At 37.3% G+C, this 23,861-nt stretch overlaps 1 pseudogene; it reads left to right on the forward strand.

The window, feature by feature from the left end:
* Positions 1-19,909: 19,909 nt before the first annotated feature.
* LOC112482343 lies at positions 19,910-20,012 on the forward strand (annotated as a pseudogene).
* Positions 20,013-23,861: the final 3,849 nt, after the last annotated feature.

Below are 23,861 nucleotides of genomic sequence, written 5' to 3' on the forward strand. Positions count from 1 at the left end.
AATAAATAAATTTAAAAGTTCTCACATAAAAAAAAAAAAAAGAGCCTGTAGGTTCTAACTCATTGATTATCTTTCATAAAAGAGCCTGTAGGTTCTAACTCATTGATTATCTCACATAAAAAGAAAAAAAGAGCCTGTAGGTTCTAACTCATTGATTATCTTTCAAGCTAATCAAGGATGACCTCCCAGCAATGAATCTGAAGTCTTCTCTGCCACCCCCACTCTTTCTGGTATTTTTCTGAAAAGCCAAAGTTCCAGGGTTTATGCCATTCTGCCTAAATATCTAAAAGATGGCAATGACAAAACCCATGACATCATGTAAACTTTCAAGTTTTCCTTAAATATACAACCTAGCTAAGGCTGCCAAGAGGTTTGGCAAAGGTCAGCCTGGTTTTATTCTAAGTGGGTAAAACCGGAATTCTTTGGCCTTTCAAATTCCTGCGGTCTCCACGAATAGCTCCTCCTTTCTAACATCAAGTTCATCTTCGGTGTTTACTCGAATGTGTTTGGCCCACTAATACTTTTTTTAATGAGAATTCAGTTCCCTGCCAGAAGTCGCATTTGGATCATTTACTTTTTCTTTGTTGATCTTATCAAGCAAATCATTACAAATAATACTGTAATAACATAGTTCTTTCCAGGAAATGTCATCTTGCTGATGGCATCTAAGGCTGGATATTATTAAAATCTGACTTGTTTTTTCATTCTGACTGCAATGCAATTCAACGCCCCTTGAAGAGAGAAAGCATGGAGAGATTTTCTGGCTCGTAATCAGCATTTCAGGTTGGTGGTCAGATGAAGGCTCTGATAGAACTCTTTCCAAGTATTTGTTGTGTGCTCTTAAATTCCTTCTTTTGTGGTGATTCAAGCTGTTTTATAAAATACCTCTGTAAAAACAAACTATTACGTCCATTTGGAATCAAATATAGAAAAAAAAATAATGTTGCTTGTTTCTCATTTTCTACCATGTATAATCCAAATAATTTTATTATCCCTTAATAATTAATGAATGCAAAAAATGTCAAACTTAATAAAAAAACATTATTAAAAGTTCCATTCTGAAATAAAAGCATTCGCCTCCATCTTGTATCTCATGTGGTCGTGTCCCATCTGTTCTGATGCTCTGCCAATCACATAGAAAGAGATGCTCCTGAATTAAAGAAGAAAAACAATGCTGGTTTTGATGAACTATACAAAATCTTTCTAAAGTAATATTAGTTTCCAACAGAACTTGGTAGAGCACACTTAGTAAATTGCTTTAAAAAATAGCAAGAACTACTTTGGCAATAGATGGATGACAAGGAAGAAAGGCTAGAGACTAGGGGGAAAATACTTAATCTTAATATCATGATGTTCTTGACTACGATTACAGAATACCCAGTCAAAAATAACAAATAATATAAGAATTTCTATTTCGCTTGAACAGAAGCCTGATAAAGGGTTGATAATACAGCTCAGCAACATCGAAGCTCTGAGTAAATAGCTATTGAGTATTCATTCATTCTTTTATTCAACATGCCTTTGACTATTCCTTTGGCCTCCTTTGTGCCAGCCTGTGTGCTAGGCGAGGATCATTGTCCTGGGCCCAGTACCATGTAAGGTTCTATAGCTGATGCAAACAAAAGGCAAGGTAGGGTCTTTGTTGTTATGAAGTTAACTCCTTTTTTTATTAGGAAAAGGCTCACATAAATGAAACCAAAGAAAACAATCTGACGTAATAGTCAGGCATTCATTGAAGTGTCATAGACTACATCCACCTCAATGAACTCTGGCAAACTTAAAAAGAATTTTCTGGAGGGTTACTGAGGGGATCATAAAATTGACTGGAAGACTGGAGGACTAAGTTCGGAAAACAAGGAATCCTCAAGTAGGATCACATAAAAAACCTTCTTGGTCACAAAGCCACCATCAGACTCCAGGTACAAGACACAGCCGCTGCTAGATGAGCTCTAAACTGTCCTTATTTGGTTGAGTTGCTGGCGCCTTTACAGGATGAGTTCACACCTCCTGTGAGCTTACTCTATGTCAAGCCCCATTCTAAGCAAGCTAACTTTGTCTCATTTAATTCTCATGATAACACCCCGAAGAAAGTAATTGTCCTATTCTACAGGTGAGAACAATAAGGCTCACTGAGACTGGGCACCTGGCCTAAGGTCATAGAGCTGGTAATAGAGGGTGTGGGCCCTCAAACCCAGGTAGCCCGGCTCCACCACATCCTCTGCCTTTCAAAGTCCAGGTAGGAGCCTCTAAATCCCTGGACCATTGGCCTGTATCTCAACTGCCAGGAATCAAGAAAAGCACACATGTGACCTATTTGGCTTCTGAAACTCACACATGGCCAACTCTCCAGCATGGAGAGTAGAGCAAATGCTGTCAAGGAAAATATACAAATATCTCTTCATAGATTACAAAGAAGGATAAGTAAAATAAGTGAAGGATCCAAACTTGGGGGAAAATATCCTAATTATTCTCAAGGTATAATTTCCCATATTCAGCTTGTATTGTGAAATGTTTATTTCAGCCTAGGAAAGTCTCAATATTTGTTATAGTTTACAGGAAGACAAATTAAAATCAAGCATTATATTTTCCCTTTTCACTCTCTTTAAATTGTGCCAAGACAACTCTGATAAAAGGTAACTGTCTAATTTCAGCCCTCAAATCAGCAGAGATAAAAATGTCCTAGGTTCACTCTCTCTGGGAAAAAAAAAAAAAATTCCTTAGTTCATCCTATTTTTCAGTATCTAAATGGTTTTCAAGAAATCATATATTGAAGCATAAACTTGGAGAGGGTTTTATTAAATACAAAAAAGGGAAACCAAACCAAACCAAAACAAAATAACTTTGGGTATTTTTATTCCTCCCTATATCTTTAGCTATGGAGTAAAAAGAAAGAATGCAAAGTTAAGCCAGCCAAGTTCAGGTCATCTTTGCTTTTTAAGAAATGTGGATATACAGATACACATAGTTATGACCAGACCCCAATCTTTGTCTCTCCCCCTAGCTCTTAGCCCCGAATCCATGGGCTGTTTTAGTTTATATTCTAATAATAGCACAGAAAAGACCCCATTGCCCATGGCCACATCGATCAACCCTAAGGAATAGGGACCAGAATTTCTTATTTTGCTCCCAAATATAGAGAAAAAAAAAGTTGTGTTATTCCCAAATTACTTCTTGGATTAGTATATCCAATATCTAATATCCAATACAATATGTACAATATAGTATTGATGTATTTTGATAACAGAGACGGAAATAAAGGGAAATTTAAACTCCTTAGAAATGGAGCCTTAATTCATTCACTAAAGACGTCAAACCATAGGAAGAAAATTTTGAAGGAAATGCTAATGTCTTCTTTGATAAAAATATATAACTTGGCATCCAAAGTATGCGAATATACAGTATTTTTCCTACAGAAGTCTGGATTGGTAAAGTCCAGAATGTGAATTTAAAAGGACACATGCCACAGGCGATGGCTTAGCTAAGTTAAGAACTAAAAGAAAAAATTTAGGAGCACACCTCTGAGAATAATTCTGCTCTCATATTTCCTTTTTCATATTGTGCATACAATCTGTCCTCAATTTCCTGAAATGTCATCACTCTCCATTTAATAAACAAATGAAAAGAAAACTCTAGTCACGAAATCGATGGCACAATAATCTTCTTTTGATCTTTTTAAACCCCATGGTTAGCTCTAAAGGTCAATTCCATTTAAATCCTAGAGTCAATGACTTCAAAAAATTTCCTATTTTCTTTTTTAGAAGAAAAACAACCAGTATGAAAGATAAGAATTTGTGGCAAATTCTAAACATAAAACCTTTTTGCATTTAAATACATATTTCTACTTGCTTTTGTTCTCACCACAGGAATTCTGGCTCCCAAAATTTCATTTCTTTTACAATTCCACGTATATGAATTTCCTTGAATTTGCTTTTCAACAGCTTTCCAATAGCCAAAATGGACAATTGACTTCATCGTTTTTCTAATAACATGAGCAGACTCTCATTTATCATTGTTCCTAATACTTGTTTCTCATTGGTAAAGATAAATATTCTGAAAGGATGTTTTTGTGACTGAGAGAGGCATGTCATTTCTATTAAAACTGATTTTCATTAAGAAAAATTCATACGGAGTTAAATCAACCTACTCATCTGTGACAGGGATGTATTCTGGAAAGCCATAATTGCCTTCTATGAAGTGAAATTCAAAAGGCCAAAAATGTACTCAGAAAAACTCTAGTTTTTCTTTATAATTATAATTATCCATAAACTTAATCTCTTTATAGTTTAACAGGGAGCACTTTCTGAAGAAGTATGTTCCATGTTCTTACCTTCCACCTAGTAAAAATCATTCTTGTTTGTCTTTAAATGACTTAGTTGTGCTTTAAAGCCTCTAAATTTACTGATGATGAGAACTTATTTCAAATATTTTCTTTATAAGGTAATACCTTTTCCCTTCTCTCAGAAAGAATAATGAAGTAAATGATTTTTATTTTCTTTCTTTACTTTCTGTATTTTTATGTATTTCTAAAATCTATAACTACTTCATTTTTAAAGATATTTGTTAGTAATATTATCTGTAGACATGTAATTTGGTCGTATTGATCCTCGATTTCTTAATCAGCAAAAGAGGAGATTGGATAGAGATGGTCTCTAAAGAACTCTCTAGAGTTAAACTGAACTTCCAATGTAAGTTTAAACATATTTACAATCTGGGCATCACTTCAGTATGACATTATACCAAAAATACAGTCAATATCAAGGTCACCTATATGTGGGCATAAATCCATTGTTTTACTCAGTTGAATTATCCATTCACTTTAAATTTCTTAATTAGGTTCACTAAAAGTTACCAAAACAGTAGAGAAAGTTAATTTTTCTTCTTCGTTAAGTCCTGAAATCTGTATGTTGAATTTTCCTCTCTTTCCTCTGGGCATCCTTATAAGGCTTCCACTTGGTGAGGTGAAAAGTTATCAAAAGCTTCTCTATGGTCTGAGCTTACAAAATGACCTCTTTCACATGGAAAAACATCCTAAAATACATCGATAAGAATTACTATACCCAACGTGCTAAACACTGAGTCTTTTTTTACAAAAAGTGTTTGTTTTTTTAGGGGTACAATTAAATTCAGCCTCAAATTATGCACAATAATTTTTTCAAGTGATAAGATTTAGATTTCTTTTGAGGCTATTGTGGAGATCTTGTACCCTGTAAAACATTTAGACTGTTAGCAATCTACCACATACTGCTTTACATGCTTCACGACCATCTCAGGCACACTGATTTATTTCCGTTATTAGATTTGAGTTTCTTTTCCTCCAAGGAGCCATTCTTGGTTCTATATACATCACTTATACGGTAACTAACTTCATGACAATGGGCATATCAAGAGCAAAGCCATCATCTAATACTGTAACAAATTTAAACTAGAGGATCTTGCAAATTACACCAAAATAAATTGCACATAGATCAAAGAGTTAAATGTAAATGAAGAGAAGAGAGAGAGAGCATGCCTTTAAAAAAAAAGTAATGGAGGCCTTTTTAAAAATAACTCAAAACATGGAAGCCATGTAATAAGGAATTGCGAAACTCGGCTACATAAAAGCAATGAATGATAAACTCGAAAATAGTTGCAATTCCTATCACTGACAAATGGCTAATTTGTCTAATATATAAAGATATCCTAGCATCAATTAAAAAAAAGAATAACCCATAGAAAAATGTATGAATGATATTACCAGACAGATCGCAGAATGGTAAATACAAATAGCTTTTTAACATATGAAAAGATACCCTACCTCACTTGAAATAAAAGAAATGCCAATTCAAATTTTACTGAGATACTTTTTTTCAATGATCATATTCATAAAGATGAAAGATTTAATGGTGCTGTACGTTGATATCTTCTTGTCCATTACTGACTGAAATGTAATCAGTATCTCTATGGAGGGAATTTGGTGATAACGACTAATATTTGAAATATGCATACTTTTTAATCTAGCCAATTACACACACACACACACACACACACACATAGAGACACACACACACACACACCTATATGTCTGTAGAATGGTATATTTTTAAGGCTATGAATAAATCACAGTAGAACATAAAGTAGCAAAATAGCAAGAGTACCATGCAAGTCAATCGAGGGAGGGCTGATGGAATTTTGACACTCCATACATTGGAAGGGAGTGTCAAAGAGCTATTTAAAGAAGGGATGAAGAAGCTCCTTATGTTCTGATGTACAACAAAAATCAGATACATTTTCAGGTGAAAAAGAGCAAAATGCAGAATGTCATCTGGGTAAAAATGAAGGAAAAAAAAAGCTACGCAGGGTCGGGCCTGGTTAGTACTTGGATGGGAGACCACCTAGGAAGACCAGGTGCTATAGGCGTTTAAAAAAAAAAAATGAAGGAAAAACTGTATATACAACCGCTTGAATATGCAGAAATTACCTTTGGAAGGACATTCATGAACCTGATAATGAACTGGGAACTGAGTAGTCAAGGAACAACCAAAGGAACTGAGTAATCAAGGAACAACCAAAGGAAATACAACTTTTCAGGACTGTGCATTGATTGAGCACTCATTGCTTACGCAGTGTTGCCAGGCACTGTGACACATAGGGAAGAATTCTGCCCTTATGAAAGCACAGTCTGCTAGAAAGAGAAAGCTAGCAGATGTGATCTATTAGAAAATCATTATGTATTAAATTGCTTGACCCTAACTGTCAATACAACTTACACACAGAGGAGCAGAGATGGAATAAGAAGACTCCTGAAAGCCCACACCTGAGCTGGCTTTGAAGTCAGTATTCCAGGCAAAGGCAATAACAGCAAAAGGGAGGAGGGGGTGGTGTGAGGAGTTGGGGAGGAGGAGGGGGAGGAGGAGGCAGCCTGCCTGTGCCAGGAAATGGATTATAAGAGTTAATTATGCTATCTCTCCTTCCTTCCCTCCTTCTTCCTTCCCTCCTTCTTTCCTTTCGTCCTTTCCCCTTCTTCTTCTACTTTTTCACTCCTCCTCCTCTGCATCCTCCTCTTCTCCTTCTTCCCCTTCTTTTCTTTTTTCTTCTGGCACATGAGGTTCTTACCATTCATGTGTCATGACCGTGCATCTTTCAAGCACTTCAATGACCAGCAAGGACACTCCAGCCTCCAGTGATCTTGCCGGTATGTCCCTGGGTATAGAATGAGGTCTTTCCTTTTTCCGTGTTTTGGGTATTTATCCAACAGTGATGAGATCATTCGTATGTACATAAAGCACTGAATACGGCAAACTGTTTGCTGTATATATGGTGATATATACTGATTACAAATTGACTAGAAAGCACATATTAGGAAGTATCTGTATTTAATAATATCAAAATTACTGCCATAGCAATAGATGTATAATAGAAGCTTCTCTCTCTCCTTTCCCCTCTCTGATAAGCTGTAGTGAACAAGAAATTTAATTAAAATGTAAGTATTTTATATATGGAACAGTGAAAGCAAAAGAGTTAAACTTCAACCACTGGTTCTGCAGATTAGACTTGAGATTCCTGGGTTTTATTTGCTTCTTTCGCCATAAGAGTTCTTCCATCTTCCCCCATCAGTTCTGAATTGAAAATTCCTAATAACTATCCAAATCTGCAACAGAGACACACACACAGCTTGCTTCCTATTCTGGAAATCCTCTCTGAGTTTTTGGCTGGAAAGAATGCAGGAATCAAAGCATTTCCTTAAACAATGGAAGCCAAGAGAAATCTACTTATTCTAAGAAACAATAGAAATGAAATTTCCACTGGGATCAAACTCAACATAGCTAATTAGCATTTCTTTCATGCTAAGTTTTTGGCATATATATCAAGGTAGGGGTTAGTAGAGTTGAGTCCATTAGCCAGTATATTAAACATAAACATTCACCAAAGAGTAATTAACTTGTGTTTTACTCCCTCAAGTGCCCTTTCTCATTCTTAATGATCAGTATTAAGTATCCTATCTTGGACAATAATTTTTGTTTGCCTTTCACATTTTTCCAGTTTGACAGTAAGAGGCTTATTCTAGAACAATTAAGAAATCAGACCACCCACCAGCTTCCAACTGGTAATATTTTGTTGTATTTTATGTTGTGTTTTTAATCCAGCATTTATATCCTGTTAACGAAAAGACTCAAGTTTCCTGTAGTTGTTGTTTCTATTCATCATGTAACCTAAGTAGACAAGAGTGGGAACCTTAGAAAATTCCAGAAGACATTATATGTCCTTTGGAAGGGATGACTAACTTTCTTTATGTATCCATTACCAGGCAATTAAAACTTTTATCTTCCTTTCAAAGAAGCTAGACCTCACCATAGATTCCGGTTGGCTCCAGATTTATGTCACATTTACTGGATATATCTTTTCATCTTGAGTGTTAGTCCTCTCTTTTCTTCCCCTGGCCATTTATCACAAAGTATTCACCCTTAATATCAAACCTCAGATGCCAGCAGTTACCTGTGCTTAGTTTCACCCATCTTTACTCCCTTCATGACTTTAATTCCCCCATCACCTTGTACTTCAGGTTCACTTCGAACCCTCAAAGCTTGGCTTCATGGTCTCCTACTGGCTTGCTTCACCTTATATTAACCTCCAGAGGCTTTTCCAGGTTGTCAGACCTCTGCTTTCCTTTACTCTTTCTAACCCTACATGTGCCCTGTACTACCCTGCAGTAATCAGGGGATCAAGAAATATCCATCTTGGGAACTTGTTTCAAAAGGGGCATTCTATATTCTACTTTGCTGTGTTCATCGAGGTCCAGTATAAATGTCATATTCATTATCGTATCCCCAGCATCCAACACAATGTCACACATGTTAGATTCTTAGTCAACAGATGTTTACGGAATGCATTTCTAACACGGTAATGAACACCACTTCTGCCATTTGCCCACATAATTAAACCAATGATTTTGATCTGTTGGCAAGATGCAGGTTACCTTTTCTACTGTTTATTTTTCTGCTTTGCCGGCATAGTTACTTTGGGCAGTATAAAATGTGCACACAATAAACTCCATGGATTCACCTAGACCTCATTAAATGACCCTTTTGGTAAGAAAACTGTCTTATGGAAAATATGTAGCTCTCTGAGGTTAACTCTCTGAAGTTATCATGAAAGTCTAAGATCCCCAAAATTAATAGCAGTAAAAAAATTTGAGAAGGCTGAAAAGATTGGCTTAAAGAAAATCGAGAAGTTAAAAAATAAGAAATGCAATTGGTCTGAGATGCTATGAGAATGCCTATTATATTCTTTGCCTAAGACTTCTATTTCCTTAAATAAGCTTTCATAAGATTCTAAACCTTGCCAACAAATACTTCCTAAGACCTTTATATCAGCTGAATATGTATTGGTAAATGTGCTGCTATGAAAAGAATTTATAATATATAATAATTTCATAAGACTTATCAGAACAGCATGGATAATATGATTGTATTTTTTTTAAATTGTACAGAGAGAGAAATGTCCAGAAATTCGTTAAATTGATACATAAAACTTATACAGTACAGTGCACAAACCTTGCACAGCATAATGAATTTTTATGTTGTACACACCGATGTGACTACCAACCTCATAAAAATATAGAACATTTCCAAGACTCTAAAATGCTCCCTCATGCCCTTCTCTGAAGACTGTTTCCCAAAACATTTAGTGGATACCCTACTGGTGGGATTTTAGGTGATTTTTAACTTTCTGTTCTGTTGCTCAAGTTTTCTACATTAATATCACCTGTATAATCAGAAAAATAATAACACCATTTTCCTTGAAGATCTTTTGAGCAGCAGAAATACTAATGAAGCAATCTCAAGGAAAAGGATTCGAGACATCTAATTTCCTGATTCCAGCATTTACCCAGCTCTCAATGTTTTACTCTTTTATCATTTTTATTTTTCTTTGTATATTTTTTGCTCACCTTTATTTTTGTCTCCTTAAAACTTAGTAAAACTTTCTTTTCTTTGCAACAGGTCAATCGATCCAAGTGTGTGGGGCAATATGTCCCTGCTTTCTGAGCTTCATAGGAAGAGCGACACGTTCCTGGACATTGTGTGGTGCAATAGACTGAGTGTTGATGTCCCTCCAAAATTCATATGTTAAATCCTAATACCCAATGTGATGGTGTTTGGAGATGGGGACTTTGGGCTGATTAGGTCATGAAGGCAGAGCCCCTGGGAATGACATTAGTGGCCTTAGAACAGAGACCCAGAAAGTTACCTTGTTTTTCCCACCATGCAAAAAGACAACCTTTACCAGACATTGAATCTGCTGAAAGCTAGACTTTGGACTTCCTAACCTCCAGAACTGTGAGGAATAAATTTCCGTTGTTTATAAGTCTGTGATATTTTATTGTAGCAGCCTGAACAGACTAAGACACGTGGCCATCTGAAATCAAAAAGGAATGAGCCCAATCAAGAAAGAGACTCAGAATCAAAGAGAAAAGAGATCAAAATATTATATTACTGATAAAGGTGTATTGAACAAGGCAGCTTGGATCCGTAGCAACAATCAACCTCATAGTACCTATGGGCATGTGTTCAGCATACACGAGCCCACCTCACTGCAGAGACAGCATTCTCTCCAGGAAGTACTCAACCAGATAAAAGATAAAGGCATACAGCTTCACGACCCGCTGCTCCAAAGAGATAGGAAACCAACCCACTAACTGCTCCGTGCTCTCTACCAATTTCATCAAGCAGATAAGTCACCCGGTGGAGGAGGATGAGAGAAGGGCAGAAATTAACCTTCTACGGTTCCCTCTAAGGTCTAGAGTGGAAGTTTTCTTTTATGGAAACATGGTCCCCTCCAACACTCTGGGTACATGCTTGACCGAATGATCTTTAAAGGCTCCGTAAACCCAGATTCTGTGATTCCAAAGGAAAGGAATTTGCTCTTCCTTTCTATTCTTTTCTATCTTTCACTACAGGGTGTCTTAAAGCAAGTTTATAGATACATAAACAAGCAAACGAATAAGTTCAGTGAGATTAAAAACAAAAACTTAAAAAGATTATATGGAACCTTATACTTAGAACATCTTCAGTCATACAGAGTTAAAATCCACTGAGAATATCTGCATTGTTGAAAAAGACAAAACAAAGAGTAACTGGTAATGGATCTTTTTTGTGCCCGAATTTCCACTCATCTTCATCTCATTGTCACAACCTGAGATGATGAGTCAGTCACTGGAGTTTTTATGTCAAGTGCAGTTGGCAGTAGATTAAATACCGAAGCTGAAATTCCCACCAGGCCTGTTTTTGTAACCTGTGAAACACATTCAAACAATTCGAGACCCATTTCCTGAAAGGATATTCTCAACTTTCCAGTGACTCTGCTAACTTAAAACTGGACTCAGCCTTCAACGGGAGACTGTGAGAATCTTGAAAAGGAAACAATTTTTTTTCTTCAAGTAAAAAATTTCAGGGTGGGGTGGGAAGGGGAAAAGTTTACAAGATAATAATTTGCTTCCCTTTCAGAGATTTCTCAAAAAGACTTCATGCATATTTATTTGCTTATTTTGTATTTTATAAGTTAACTTTTTACTGAATTATAGCATACCTCCATGGATGTGAAAGTTTGTCAGTGAAGATGGTTGATAAGAAGAAAATTGATTCATTTGAAAAACGGTATTGGAAGGGAGCTATACAGATATCTTGGACTGCCAGAAAGACAACTGGGTCCTTGAGCAAATTAATCCTGAAACATCGCTGGAGGCAAAAATAACAAAACTGATGCTGGCCTACTTCAGGCACATCAGAAGAAGGCAGGGTCCTTTGGAAAATACAGTAATACTGAGGAAAAATAGAAAGAAGCAGGAAAAGAGGAAGACCAAATACGAGATGGATTGACTTCATCAAAGAAGCCAGAGGCAGGACTCTACAGGAGAGGAGCAGGGCTGTTGAGGACAGGACACTGTGGACATCAGTCATTCGTAGTGTCGTCAAGAGTCAGAGCCAACTCAAAGGCACTTAACACACACATAGCATCTTTTTAAAGATGGTCCTGGCTATTTTCTACCTCTTGAATTTTCATGTAAATTTTAACATCAACTCAACATTCACCAAATTCAACCTGCAGAGACTTTTATTGGGATTTGATTTTTCTATAAATCTACTTGGGATATTGATATTTCTACAATATTGAGTCTTCCAATCCATTAACATGGCATAGTTAGGTTTTATTTCATTTCTTTCAATTTTCTAAATAATATTTCGTACTATTTTTTTTCTTTTGGTGAGGTTTTTTAATATTGTTTATTAGATTTATTACTAGGCATTTGTTGGTGTTGATGCTAACGCAAATCATGTTTTTATTTCTGTTTTCTAATGTCTTTTTGCTGTTTTAGAGAAACATACGTGATATTTGTATATTGACTTTATATCCAGCAACTTCATAAATTCATTTATTAACCCATTTCTCATTTAGAAAAAAGAAGTACAGCTCGCTGCCAGTGTTAATTTAATTTCACATAAACACACTCTTTGAGACTGAAGCAAATCTGACTGGTTTTCAATGTGAAAATAAAATATAAAACTGTTCTTGGAATTATTTTTAAACAGAACCTGTCTCTAATCCTGATATAACAGAAATGTCTACACAAATCATATTCATCAAATGAATCTTTGGCTGACAACTGTTCAAGAACGACATTAACATCATGTGTAGGAATGCTATGTTTTCTAGGATTTGATATTTTCAGTGATCAAGAATTACTATATTTTATAAATGGAAATGCCACTACTAAAAACAGAATGCTATAAACAGAATGACGTTTGTTTCCAAAGATGATCAATATACTAGAGCAATGCGAAAATAATAATGAAAGCGAGATATTTCATGGCAAATTTCAGGAGTAAGGTTAAGAGTGTAATCCACAAGTTTTCTCAGGGCAAACACTGCAGCTGCAAACATCGCTGGCAAATATTCTCGGGGCAAATGGGATATGGGTTAATTCCAATAGTTTAACCATAGAGCTTTTTGATCTGCTATATAAACAATCATGTCGCACATGGATAATGAAAATTTTGTTTCTTCCTTTTTAATCATTGTTATGGGCTAAATCATGTCCTTCTAAATTTCATATGCTGAAGTCCTAACCCCTAGTACCTCTGAATGTAACCATTCTTGGAGACAGGTCCTTTAAAGAGGTAATTAAGTTAAAATGAGGTGATTAGGGTAGACCCTAACCCAATACGGCTCTTTATAGAAAGAGGAGATTAAGACACACACACAGAGGAAAGATCATGTGAAGACACGGGGTAAGACAGCCACCTATAAGCCAAGAGAGAACCCAACCCCATTGATACCTTGACCTCAGACTTCTAACCTTGAGAACTCTGAGGAAATAGATTTCTGTTGTTTAAGCCACCAGTCTGTGGTCCTGTGTATGGCTGCCCCAGGAAACTAATACAGTCATTATACTTCATAACTCACAGTTATTGAATCATGCGCTATATGCCAGGCACTGGGCTAAGTAGTTTTCATACATCATTGCTTTTATTTCTTACAATGCCCAACACTATATTCGTGTCACTTCAATTTTACAAATGATAAAATAGACCCTGGGGGGTTAAGAAATGTAACTAAGTCACATGGAACTAGACATCAAACCCAAATCTACATGACCCTGCTGGTTTACTCTTCTACCCTCCCAGAGCTGTAAAACACAACTATCGTGCCTTCAGTCTCTTGCCCTTTATTAATTAAAAAAATTTTTTTTTCTCAGTGGGAAATATATATATACAGTACAGAGACCTATCACCCAGAGCTATCGCAAGATCTAATCAATATCCCAGAGCGAAGTGTCAAACAAGATAAAAATTTTCAAAGGATTTCACACACACAAAAAAGGCATACTCTCTCTTCGGTGAGGACATAAAAGGGTAGGAAGACAGCAGACTGAAAGATTTAAGATGTCGATGTTTTGTGTGCCACCACCCACCACCACGTTGGACACGTCTGTCTATCTCCTCAAGCCTACTAAGAGGACCCAGTGAAACCTCTCAGCTTGGGGTGACAGTAAACAGTGTGTCCTCCAGTTCTCAGCTGAAAAATCTAAATGAGGGAGTAGGAATAACTAGCTATGGATGGATAAGCCAAAGGACTATAAACAAAAATATAAGTGGAGCCACTTTAGAATCGAGCTGGGGCTGCCAGGCCAGAGAAACTACCTGGCACGTTTATGCCTCCCATTACTGAATGTTAAAACTGGGCAAAATGACCTTTGGACTGGGCCTAGGGCAACCCTGTGTCCCGAAAAAACTGTTTACAAAGATAACAAGGAAGCAATAACTGTGACTCCTGGGCTGATGACCACTAGACTGAAAATTAAAAACATCGTTTAAAATTGATATCACTATATCATAGAAATGCCTTCCTTCTACTGATGTAATTGTTTCCCTCCTCTTTCTCATAATACTCAACGCCTTTGCCTTCTGATTGGATCGTTACTTGAGCTTCGGCCTGAATTAATGATTCTCAATAGCTATTCTTACTGATCTCGGTAAATGCCGCTCACTTTGAAAGGCCTTTTACTTTTAGGTGAGCAGGAGTGATAGCAGTGTTAGGCCACGGGCAGTTGCAGCATTTGTGAGGGCAGAAATGAGTTAATGTTTCCTAAGGACCCATACGTAGGTGGAGGTTATTTTTGGTCCTGTCCAAAGTGGTAAAAGACAGGGACAAACAGACATCAGCAAAGAAAAGTTGACGGGTGTGATCATTCAAGTTCTAGGGGCTGAGGGAATACGCAATCTGCTGGACTAAAAACGTTTTCTCCGCGTATGAAAGGAGGGAGGAGGGGAGGCAGACAGTGCTCACCCAAAATGTCAGTGAAAGAGTCAGCCTTAAACACCTGTAGGCCCAGGAAATCCTGGGCCGCCTCCTGACAGTAGCGGAAAAGAAAGGATTTTCCTGCTTCCCACGCTCCCCTACCCTATTCCAGGGCAGCAAAATCATAGGGGGTGGGAGGGAGGGACTAAAAGCGTAAGGAGGAGAAAGAGGAAAGCCAACCACACCCTTTAGCCAATTATAGGCTCCTCCCTCACCTGCCTCAGGGCTTAGCTGGGGGAGAGGAGTAGGGGCCTCAAGTTTAAATCAGTTTGGACAATTTGACTAAATCAAGATCCTTTGTAACACCTAAGAGCAACTGGAAAAGTAATCTGGGGCAAAGGAAGAACTTATCCCATTCAATAAATTTAATCGATTTAAAAGATAATTAAAAACTACAAGGAGAAACCACTAAGCACCCACTACAATGGCCATCATAAAAAATACCGAGTGTCCTGGAGGATGTGGAGAAACAGGAACACTCACACTCCTGGTGGGGACATACAAGGGCATGGCCCTTCAGAGAGCTGTGTGGCAGATTTTGTAAAAGATAAACTTAACCTAGTAATTCCATAACTAGGTACCTACCCAAGAAAGATAAAAACACATTTTCACACAGACTGTTACGTGAATGTTCATAGCAGCATTATACATAATATTGATCAACTGATGAAAGAATAATGAAAAAAATAACATCCGTACAATGAAATACAATTTGGCAATAAAAATAAATGAACTACTGTTACATGCTACAGCATTGGTGAACGTTATATCAAAAAAACATTATATGCTAAATTTAAAAAAGTGAGCTGCAAAAGACTATCTATTGTTGCTTCCATTTATAGAAAATGTCCAGAAAGAGAAAATCTATAGACTTTCCAATTACTGGTTACATGGGGTTAAGTGTGGGAGTGGGGATTGACTGCAAACATCCATGGGAAAACTTGTTCTCATGACAAAAATATTCTAAAACTAAGTTGTAGTGATGGTTTCACAATTCTATAAATAAACTTTAAATCATTGAATTGCAATTAAATGTAATGTACATTTACTTACAATGGGTGACTTTTATGGTATAGAAAATTATACCTCAATAAAACTGTAAATAAAAAATAACCAACATGGGATTAGAGGTGGGGATGTATAGATAAAGCGAACTTGCAATATATTGATAATTATTAAAGCTGGATCATAGATAATGAGATTTTGTTATACTATTCTACTTTTATGTATATTTAAATTTTTTCACATTAAAAAGTTTTCAAAAGGTAGTGAGAGAGTAAATTAAAATCACTTTATGAAGATATTCTATTAAGAATTCAATATAACTCATCGTTATACCTACATTTAATTTTCAAGCCATTTTATTTAATGAGCCCTAAATGTATTCGACAGAAAATTGGGCAAGGAGATGCAAATAACTGATGTGTTGGCTAGATCTGTATTTGTATATTGCATCCAACGACTTTGACAGGCCTAATGCAACTCAAAAATCATGGCGTCTAGAGATCATAAAGCTAAGAGAGACTTAGAGGAGTCGCCAGATGACCTCTGTTTTTCAAAGTGTCTCACACAATAAAGCTATCTTTTTCTTTGACATATATAGAGATGTACATAGAAAAGGTTCAAAATCTCCTCAGTATTTTAGGTCAACACGATCCAGCTGTACTAATAAATACCTTCCTTTAATCTGCTGACAACCAAAGCAAACAAAGAATATTAGGATCAGCAACCCATAGCCAATGTATTAAAGAAAATAACTATCAGGATTGGAAAAAAAAAAAAGGAATATTAGAAAGCCAGAAGTAAATTACGCATCCATTATATGTCTGGCTTTTAATATAGAAATGAGGCTAATGAAAAAAATTACTGTGGAATAAAACACATGTACTATTAGAGAGTTTTAAGACTTTGTTTCTAAGCTATTATGACACTCGGTTGGCTCATGCACCTGAAACAGTGATTGCTATCTGGAGGGCTTGCCATGGAAAAGTTGGCAGTGAGATAGCACCATCTATTGGAAAGAAGAAATGCCAATCACCAGGTAATCATTTTTGATATATGAAAAAAATGTTTAAGTCTTTCCAAAGTGCTTGATTAAGAGTCTTGTTAGAATTAGAAGCCACCAGTCGAGTGGAACAAGTACCAAATTGTGTGTATACAACATATCTCCCATGGCCGTCAGCAGTATACACACGTACACAAAAAAGCAATATTACTTTATATGTAACATATAATCATATAATGTACAAAATCTATATTAATATTTGCTGCTCTGTTAATATATATTTGAAATATCACCACCCTTTACTTTCTTCCACTACTTCAAATCTGAAACAATTACATGTAGCCACTCAGAATTTATTCCTCTGACTTCCTGGAAGCTACTGATCTTAATAATTATTATACTATTACAGAGTACTGCCAGGCTTGAAGGGATTGTCAATAAATTTTGTGCAGTATTTCAAAACCTTCTTTCCAAAACAAATTAAACATAAACAAATAAACATTCTCATTGCACTATCAATCCTTGGGGAAAATGATGTTTATTTTGCATCTGAAATAAAATCCCTGGCCTATTACAATACATAAATACATAAACACCAGAATATTCAAGTCCTCTTACTTGAATTCAATACATGGAAGAAGTGAGGATATTGCATCATCACTGCTCGTGGTGATCTAGAAGTCAGTCTTTTAGATCCAAATTCTTTCCTCAACCTTTCACGTTTCCTAAAAACTCAATGCTTCTAAAATCATTTTCTGTGGTAAAAATAGAGAAAACATGGCTAGTTCCAACAGTGAGTACAGAAAGTTTTCCAATCCTTTCTTGGAAGATACCAGCTATTATGCAAAACAAGGTATTTTTAAAAATCTGTCTAGCACATAGCCTTTTTAGAGCTAGTAATTCCTGTCCTTCAAATTTATGAGCCCTAAATGTGTAATTCATTTTTTTAAAAAATATATATATTATAAAAGAGTAAGAGTACATATACTCCCAAAAAGTTCAGGCATCTTTCATATTGAGGAAACTCACTATGTGAAATCTTCCCATGATGCCATCTACAGTTCCTGGATCTGACTTTAACTACAGTTGTGAACTTTCAGATGCATTGTTGATTCTTCTGTTCAGTTAACCACTGAATTCAGCTTTGGAAGAAAGCATTTGAAAGACTCAATAGAAGAGTTGTCGGGCCGTGTAACTTTCCAGGACCTAAAACTGGAAACCCGGGGTGGGATGTCTTGTGGAGATAGGAAGGAAGCAAAAACGAATGTAGAGAAAATCCCAACTCTGGTCAGAGATGTCAGCCATCTGGAACACATGATGTAATAGCCTGCTGAAATGTGAAAGGGTTAAAGGATAATTAAAACCTGAAACTGGACAAAGGAAGTCTATACCTTAGGCCGTTTCTGGAACCCCTAACCGCATTCTGTTAATCATGAAACTTGTAACAATGAGCTCATACGCTAACTGCCAATTTTAGCCTGTGTAACCCTGCTTGCTTGCGTGGCATGAAAAATAATCAATTTTATATAAGCTGAAAATTACTGTTTGGCCATCGCCCATGGGAACACTGGCTATTGCCCATGGGAACATAGGCAATCACCCATAGGAACATAACATTCTAACAACAAGTTTTCTGCTTCTGTACTCCCCGCTTGCACACCTGACCAGTGGGTTGACAGGTAGTGAATAGGAGAAAGATGGACCTTTGTGTTTAAGACAGAATGAGGAATAGGATTTAGGGCTTAAAAACCTTGTATCTTGGCATTTCGGGGCTGCCCCTTTGAAAAGACAGCCACCGGTTAATAGACTGCCTCTATAATCAAAGCACTCAGGTTGAGTCTGGTTATTCCGGTCACAACAATGGCAGTCTTCACCTTTTGCTTTGCAGACATTCCTACTCCATAAGAACTGAGCCTTGATCGATTCTGAAAATCCAGTTCAATAAGTGCTCAAGGACATTCATCTGCAAAGTGGGCAGATAAGACAGTTCATTGTAGGGGAGGAAGAAAATACCAGATTGCCTATTTCTAGTTTTAATTTCCATTTTTGTAAATGTTTTCTAGTATATGCAATAAATAGTAGTAATCTATATACAGATAGATTATATATAGAGATAGATTATATAGATAGATAGATAGATTATATATAGTGAAAGTAAATAAATTGTATGTTTTACCAACAGAAATAAGAAATCAAAAAAGTTTAGAGTCTGCTATTTTAAGAAGCCATAACCAATAAATTGGAATTGTTATAGAAGATAAAATCTAATTGCTATCACTACGCTAGGATCTCTGATATACTGCAGCACCTTTCATTCAAAAAACAAACAAAAACTTGATTTACTACTTTGCTTCCTGATCAAAAAAAAAGAGCTTCCTTCTCCCTATGTTCATGACCAATATAATAATGACTATTAAAATTAGATTTTTCTCCCAACCTTGAATCTTAATTCTCGTTTAGTGACTATAGCAAGGAACAGTCATCTTGGAATATTTCTCTCTTTAGATATTTATATCATCAACGTCACTAGGAAACAAGATTTGATTTACAGGATTTTATTTACCAGGATCTCATCTATTTATATATGGATTGAGATTTCCATTAGTGCCAGTAACCAAATATTTCCAGTTCTCTGCCTTCTGGGCAAAAGGTAGGACTGTACTTCTTGTTCCCATTAAGGGTGGGGCCATATGACTAATCTGGCCAGTGGGTGATGAGCAATGTCACTTCTGTTCTGGAGCATTTCATTGTCAGTATGAGAACTTTCGATTCTTTTCTCTCTATCATGGTGACTGTCTCCAATGGCCTGAATATTTGAATGACCACTACAAGCAAAGCCCTTCTGCCAACTGCTAGGGTATGTAGCATGAGTGAGTAAAACAGAAACCTTTGTTGCATTAAGCCACTGAAATTTGGGGGTTGGTTGTCACCAGAGTGTGATCTGGTCTGCCCCAATGCCCTCTTATGAGATATCCAAAATTCCACTCAGAACCCAACAAATCATTACTCAAAGTTTTGGTTACTAAGTTATTGTTTATTGCAAGAGATCTAGCCTTAATATAAAAATAATAGGTTTACGGCCATGCCACCCTGAATGTGCCTGATCTCATCTGATCTCAGAAGCTAAGCAGGGACGGGCCTGGTTAGTACCTAGGAAGACCAGGTGCTGTGGGTGTTAAGAAAAAAAAAACACAGGAAGTTCTCTGTTAATAAATTCCCAAAAGAGATGAGTTGTCTCTGTAGTTTTGAAAGGGGAATTTCACCCTTTGAAATTTCAAAAGGGAGTCTTTGGTATCAGGGCCAGATTGGTCTGCTTGGAGTGCAAAAAGCAGGAAACTGTCCCATTTAACTCCAACTTGGCACTTTCAACCTTGCCTCTAGATTTTTCCTTAATCTCACTTTAAGTGAAAAGAGAATTCATCTGATGTAATCAATCCCCTCAACCCTGGCCAAAAAGCCCCATCTATATTTCACAGTGGATCAGTGTCCACTGTGAAATATATTCTCATACTGTTTTATTTTCTTCCTACATGACAATGATATTTTATCACCTCAGTAGAATATGAAAGAAGAGATTTACACTAGGCTATCCCCAAAAGCCTGACTTAAGCACAGGAGGCAGCATTGTGCAGTGGGTGAGAAATGAACTTAGAATCTCTATATTGAAGTCACAGTTCTGTCACTAACCAGGTGTGTGGTGGCACAGGTCACTTAACCTCCATCGGCCTTGCCTCACTTGTAGGCTGTCCGTGTGTAAAGTGATAGTATACCTGAAAATGAACAGTTGTTGCATTACCTGAAGGAGCATCTGCTTGTGGATATTTATTATAAATCAACACGGATTTACTGCCTTCTTATAACAGCTTTAGTCAAATTGTTTCTGACACTGCTCTACGGTTTCTAATTTTTTATTTCTCCTTTCTAATTTGTTTCAAGTCCGTTTACAGAACCAGAAACTCTAAGCTTATTGCACAAAATAGGGAAGACCAGGTCAGGGCAAAATGATAAGCTTCGTCCTCTCAACCTCAGATATCTTCCTCTTCCTTTTCTTTGACTCAAATTCAGGTGCCTGCAGTCACCCCAAGGTTTTTGTCTCTACCACTACTGTACATTACATCTTTACACCTCAGGATGTGGCTTTCTGTATTTACCAACTTGCCAGTCAACTGACCCGATAAAATCATGTGTGCTGATGGAGACCTGTTATACTGCCCCAGTGGTGGCTTCCTCTCCCCAGCTGCATCACTAACCAGAAAAGACTTGATATGGTTGAGGTTTTGGAACACATAGAAAGGGAGGACAGCATTCTGAGAAAGGGGAACTTAAATCACATTCTGCAAACGACTGTCTTCACAGCCCACAAACAGGGGACACTGTGGTAACTGGCTGAAGACCCTGGCCAGGCCAGCATGAGACAAGAGATGGTAGTCTGGCCCAGAAAGCCAGGAACCAGAGTGGGAATAAAGTTCTGTACCTGTCACTGGTGGAAATGAAAAGAATAACCCCAGTAACTGAGCAAAAAAAAAAAAAAAAGAAAATCCTATTTCTTGTTTTTGTTTTCATTTTTTCTGTAAAGGATAGGAAATATATATTAGGTGTCTGCCTGCCCAAGGAAACTTTTGGAATTTAGGTTGCTAGTCATGAGCTTCAAAGTGTTCAAGGGAATACAGAAACACTGTCAAGGGTGTGTGTGTGTGTGTATGTGCGTTTGACTTTTAAATGATCACTGTAGACTAGTTCAGAATTTCGAGTTTTTGTGATGTGTTGTCATTTCTTTGTTTTGTTTTGCTTTGTTTTTAACTACGTGGAAAACGTGACATTTTCAGGGATGAGCACCTGGATAGGAGGGAGATTCAGGGGAGAGGAATCAAAACAAGACTAGAAACTTTCCTGACGTTTGAGCATCTCAAAACGCATGACCACAGAGGCCGTGGCAGCTGAGCAGCTGAGGTAGGTTTTCCTGTGGATCATGTACATATTTCTTTGTGCTCACAGCAGTGCTTCCAGGGTCAACAGTGTATCGGGTGGAGTCACGAGAAAACCTGGCTTAGTCATGAAATACCAGTTTCCAATTCTTTAATAGAGCCAAGCAACATTCTGGAAGAATATCGTGTCTACAGTTTGCCAAAAGATTTTTTAAGAAGTTTAAATCTTAATATTCAAATGATTCCCACTTTTGGTCACAACAAAGTCACTTGTTAATCTCTTGCTTGTTGATCTATTATATGAATGCCGTATGTCAGGCACAAAAGGGGGTACAAAATTAACACAAAGTGTGTCCGCTGCCCTCCACGAGCTTCTGGAAGAGCTTCTGGAAGTATAGCATCAGACTGAGAACTGCGATGTGAGCACTAGGCAGAGGACCACAATGAATGAAAGGCACTGGCCCTGTCCTGCTTTCTGCAGCACCCAGAATGACAAAGCCTATCAGAAACCACACCCCCTGAGCCTATCCATCCTGTCTGCTGGTTCTCCGGTTTGCTTTCTTAGTAGAGAAGGACATACTAGTTCAGCTGTCACTATTCAAGGTCAGCCTTACATGTATTTGCTTGTATGGATAACAAAGTGGAAATGGGGAGGGCTCCCAATTAAAAAACATTGGCCCGTCACCTGTTAGAGGGTCTGAGGCTCTATAATTAGGGAATTCTTCTGGTGTAGGCAGTGTGATAAAGTAGAAAGAGCTTGGACTTGGGTGTCAGGCAGACTTGAGTTCAAATCTCAGCTCTTCTGCACACTATGAATCTCTTCACAAGTCACTTCTTTTATGAACCCCTATTTCCACATTTGTTAAAAGGAGAGACTATGAAAGCAATAATACAATAGGAACTCAACACATATTATTTTTCTTCCTTTCTTTTCAGAGTCCTGCAGTATAAATACTCCAGCACTGACTAATATCATAAGCTCTTATCTTCTGGTGAATTGGATGTATCTATAGGGAAATTGATTACCACCTTCAGTTATTGTTCAGAATATTGGTGTTCTAACCACTCAAGGATGTAACACCTCTGGCAAAGATTTCTGTCTTGGGATTTTTTTCCCTTTACTCTCATCATTTTCTCACTTCATTAGACCATCCTGAAGAGCAAGAACTGTATCTTATTCACTTTCGTATTCCCAACACATGACATAGAAGGTACTCTACAGATGTCTAGTAGGTGAATGAATAAATGAATGAACCAAGTCTCTAGGGAGAAGAATATAAGAGAAGCGATGTTGGTTAGAAAGGGAAAGTACCGCAGGACTAAGAGGAAAATGAGAAGGTCCCCAAAGCAAAACAAACAAACAAAAAATATGCCCAGTTTATAATTTTATCCAGAATCGGAACGGCTGCTTCCGCTTTGGAGAGTAGATAAATTATTCCTCCAGTTCCCCTCCTCCCTCACAGCCACATGAACTGTTACAGCGGCTGCTGCTGATGACAATGATGCTGATGGTCTTACGGAACAGGATTAGAAAAGCACCTTTTCTGAAAACGGCTTTGGCAATTTTTGCAACTATTTTTCTGCCAATTTTAGGAAGGTAGAAACTAGGTATGGCTGGTTTCTAAGCCATACCTAGTTTTCAATATCTTGGCTACACTAACTGTATAACAGGTGTAACTTATTTTAACACGAATACAGCCTCACTAGGGACTGGGATAAGCACTTGAAGCGGGTGTGCTGGGGACTTCTTAGGCTTTTTGAACTGACCATCTGCCCTTGGAGTACCTGGGCGGGTCCAGGCACCCATGCCGGCTGAGCCGTGTCCTACACTGAGTGCCAATACCTCGTTATATGTTTAACAGTAACTCCCACGCTCAGACATCACACCCCAAAACAGAATCTCTGTGCCAAAATAGGTGAGTCTAGAGGACTTTGAGTGTTATCCACCCTCCATGCTAAAGACCAGTTCTCTCTCTGAATTCCTAGATTCTGGATTGAGAACAGATCACCAATGCAGATCACCGCTTTCCTCAAAATATGTTTATTTCTGTCACCTTCTTGCGCTTCCCTGACACTAGTTCATCTGCACATCTCATCTT

This window comes from Pteropus alecto, unplaced genomic scaffold (assembly GCF_000325575.1).
Source record: "Pteropus alecto unplaced genomic scaffold, ASM32557v1 scaffold195, whole genome shotgun sequence".
Lineage (NCBI taxonomy): Eukaryota > Metazoa > Chordata > Mammalia > Chiroptera > Pteropodidae > Pteropus > Pteropus alecto.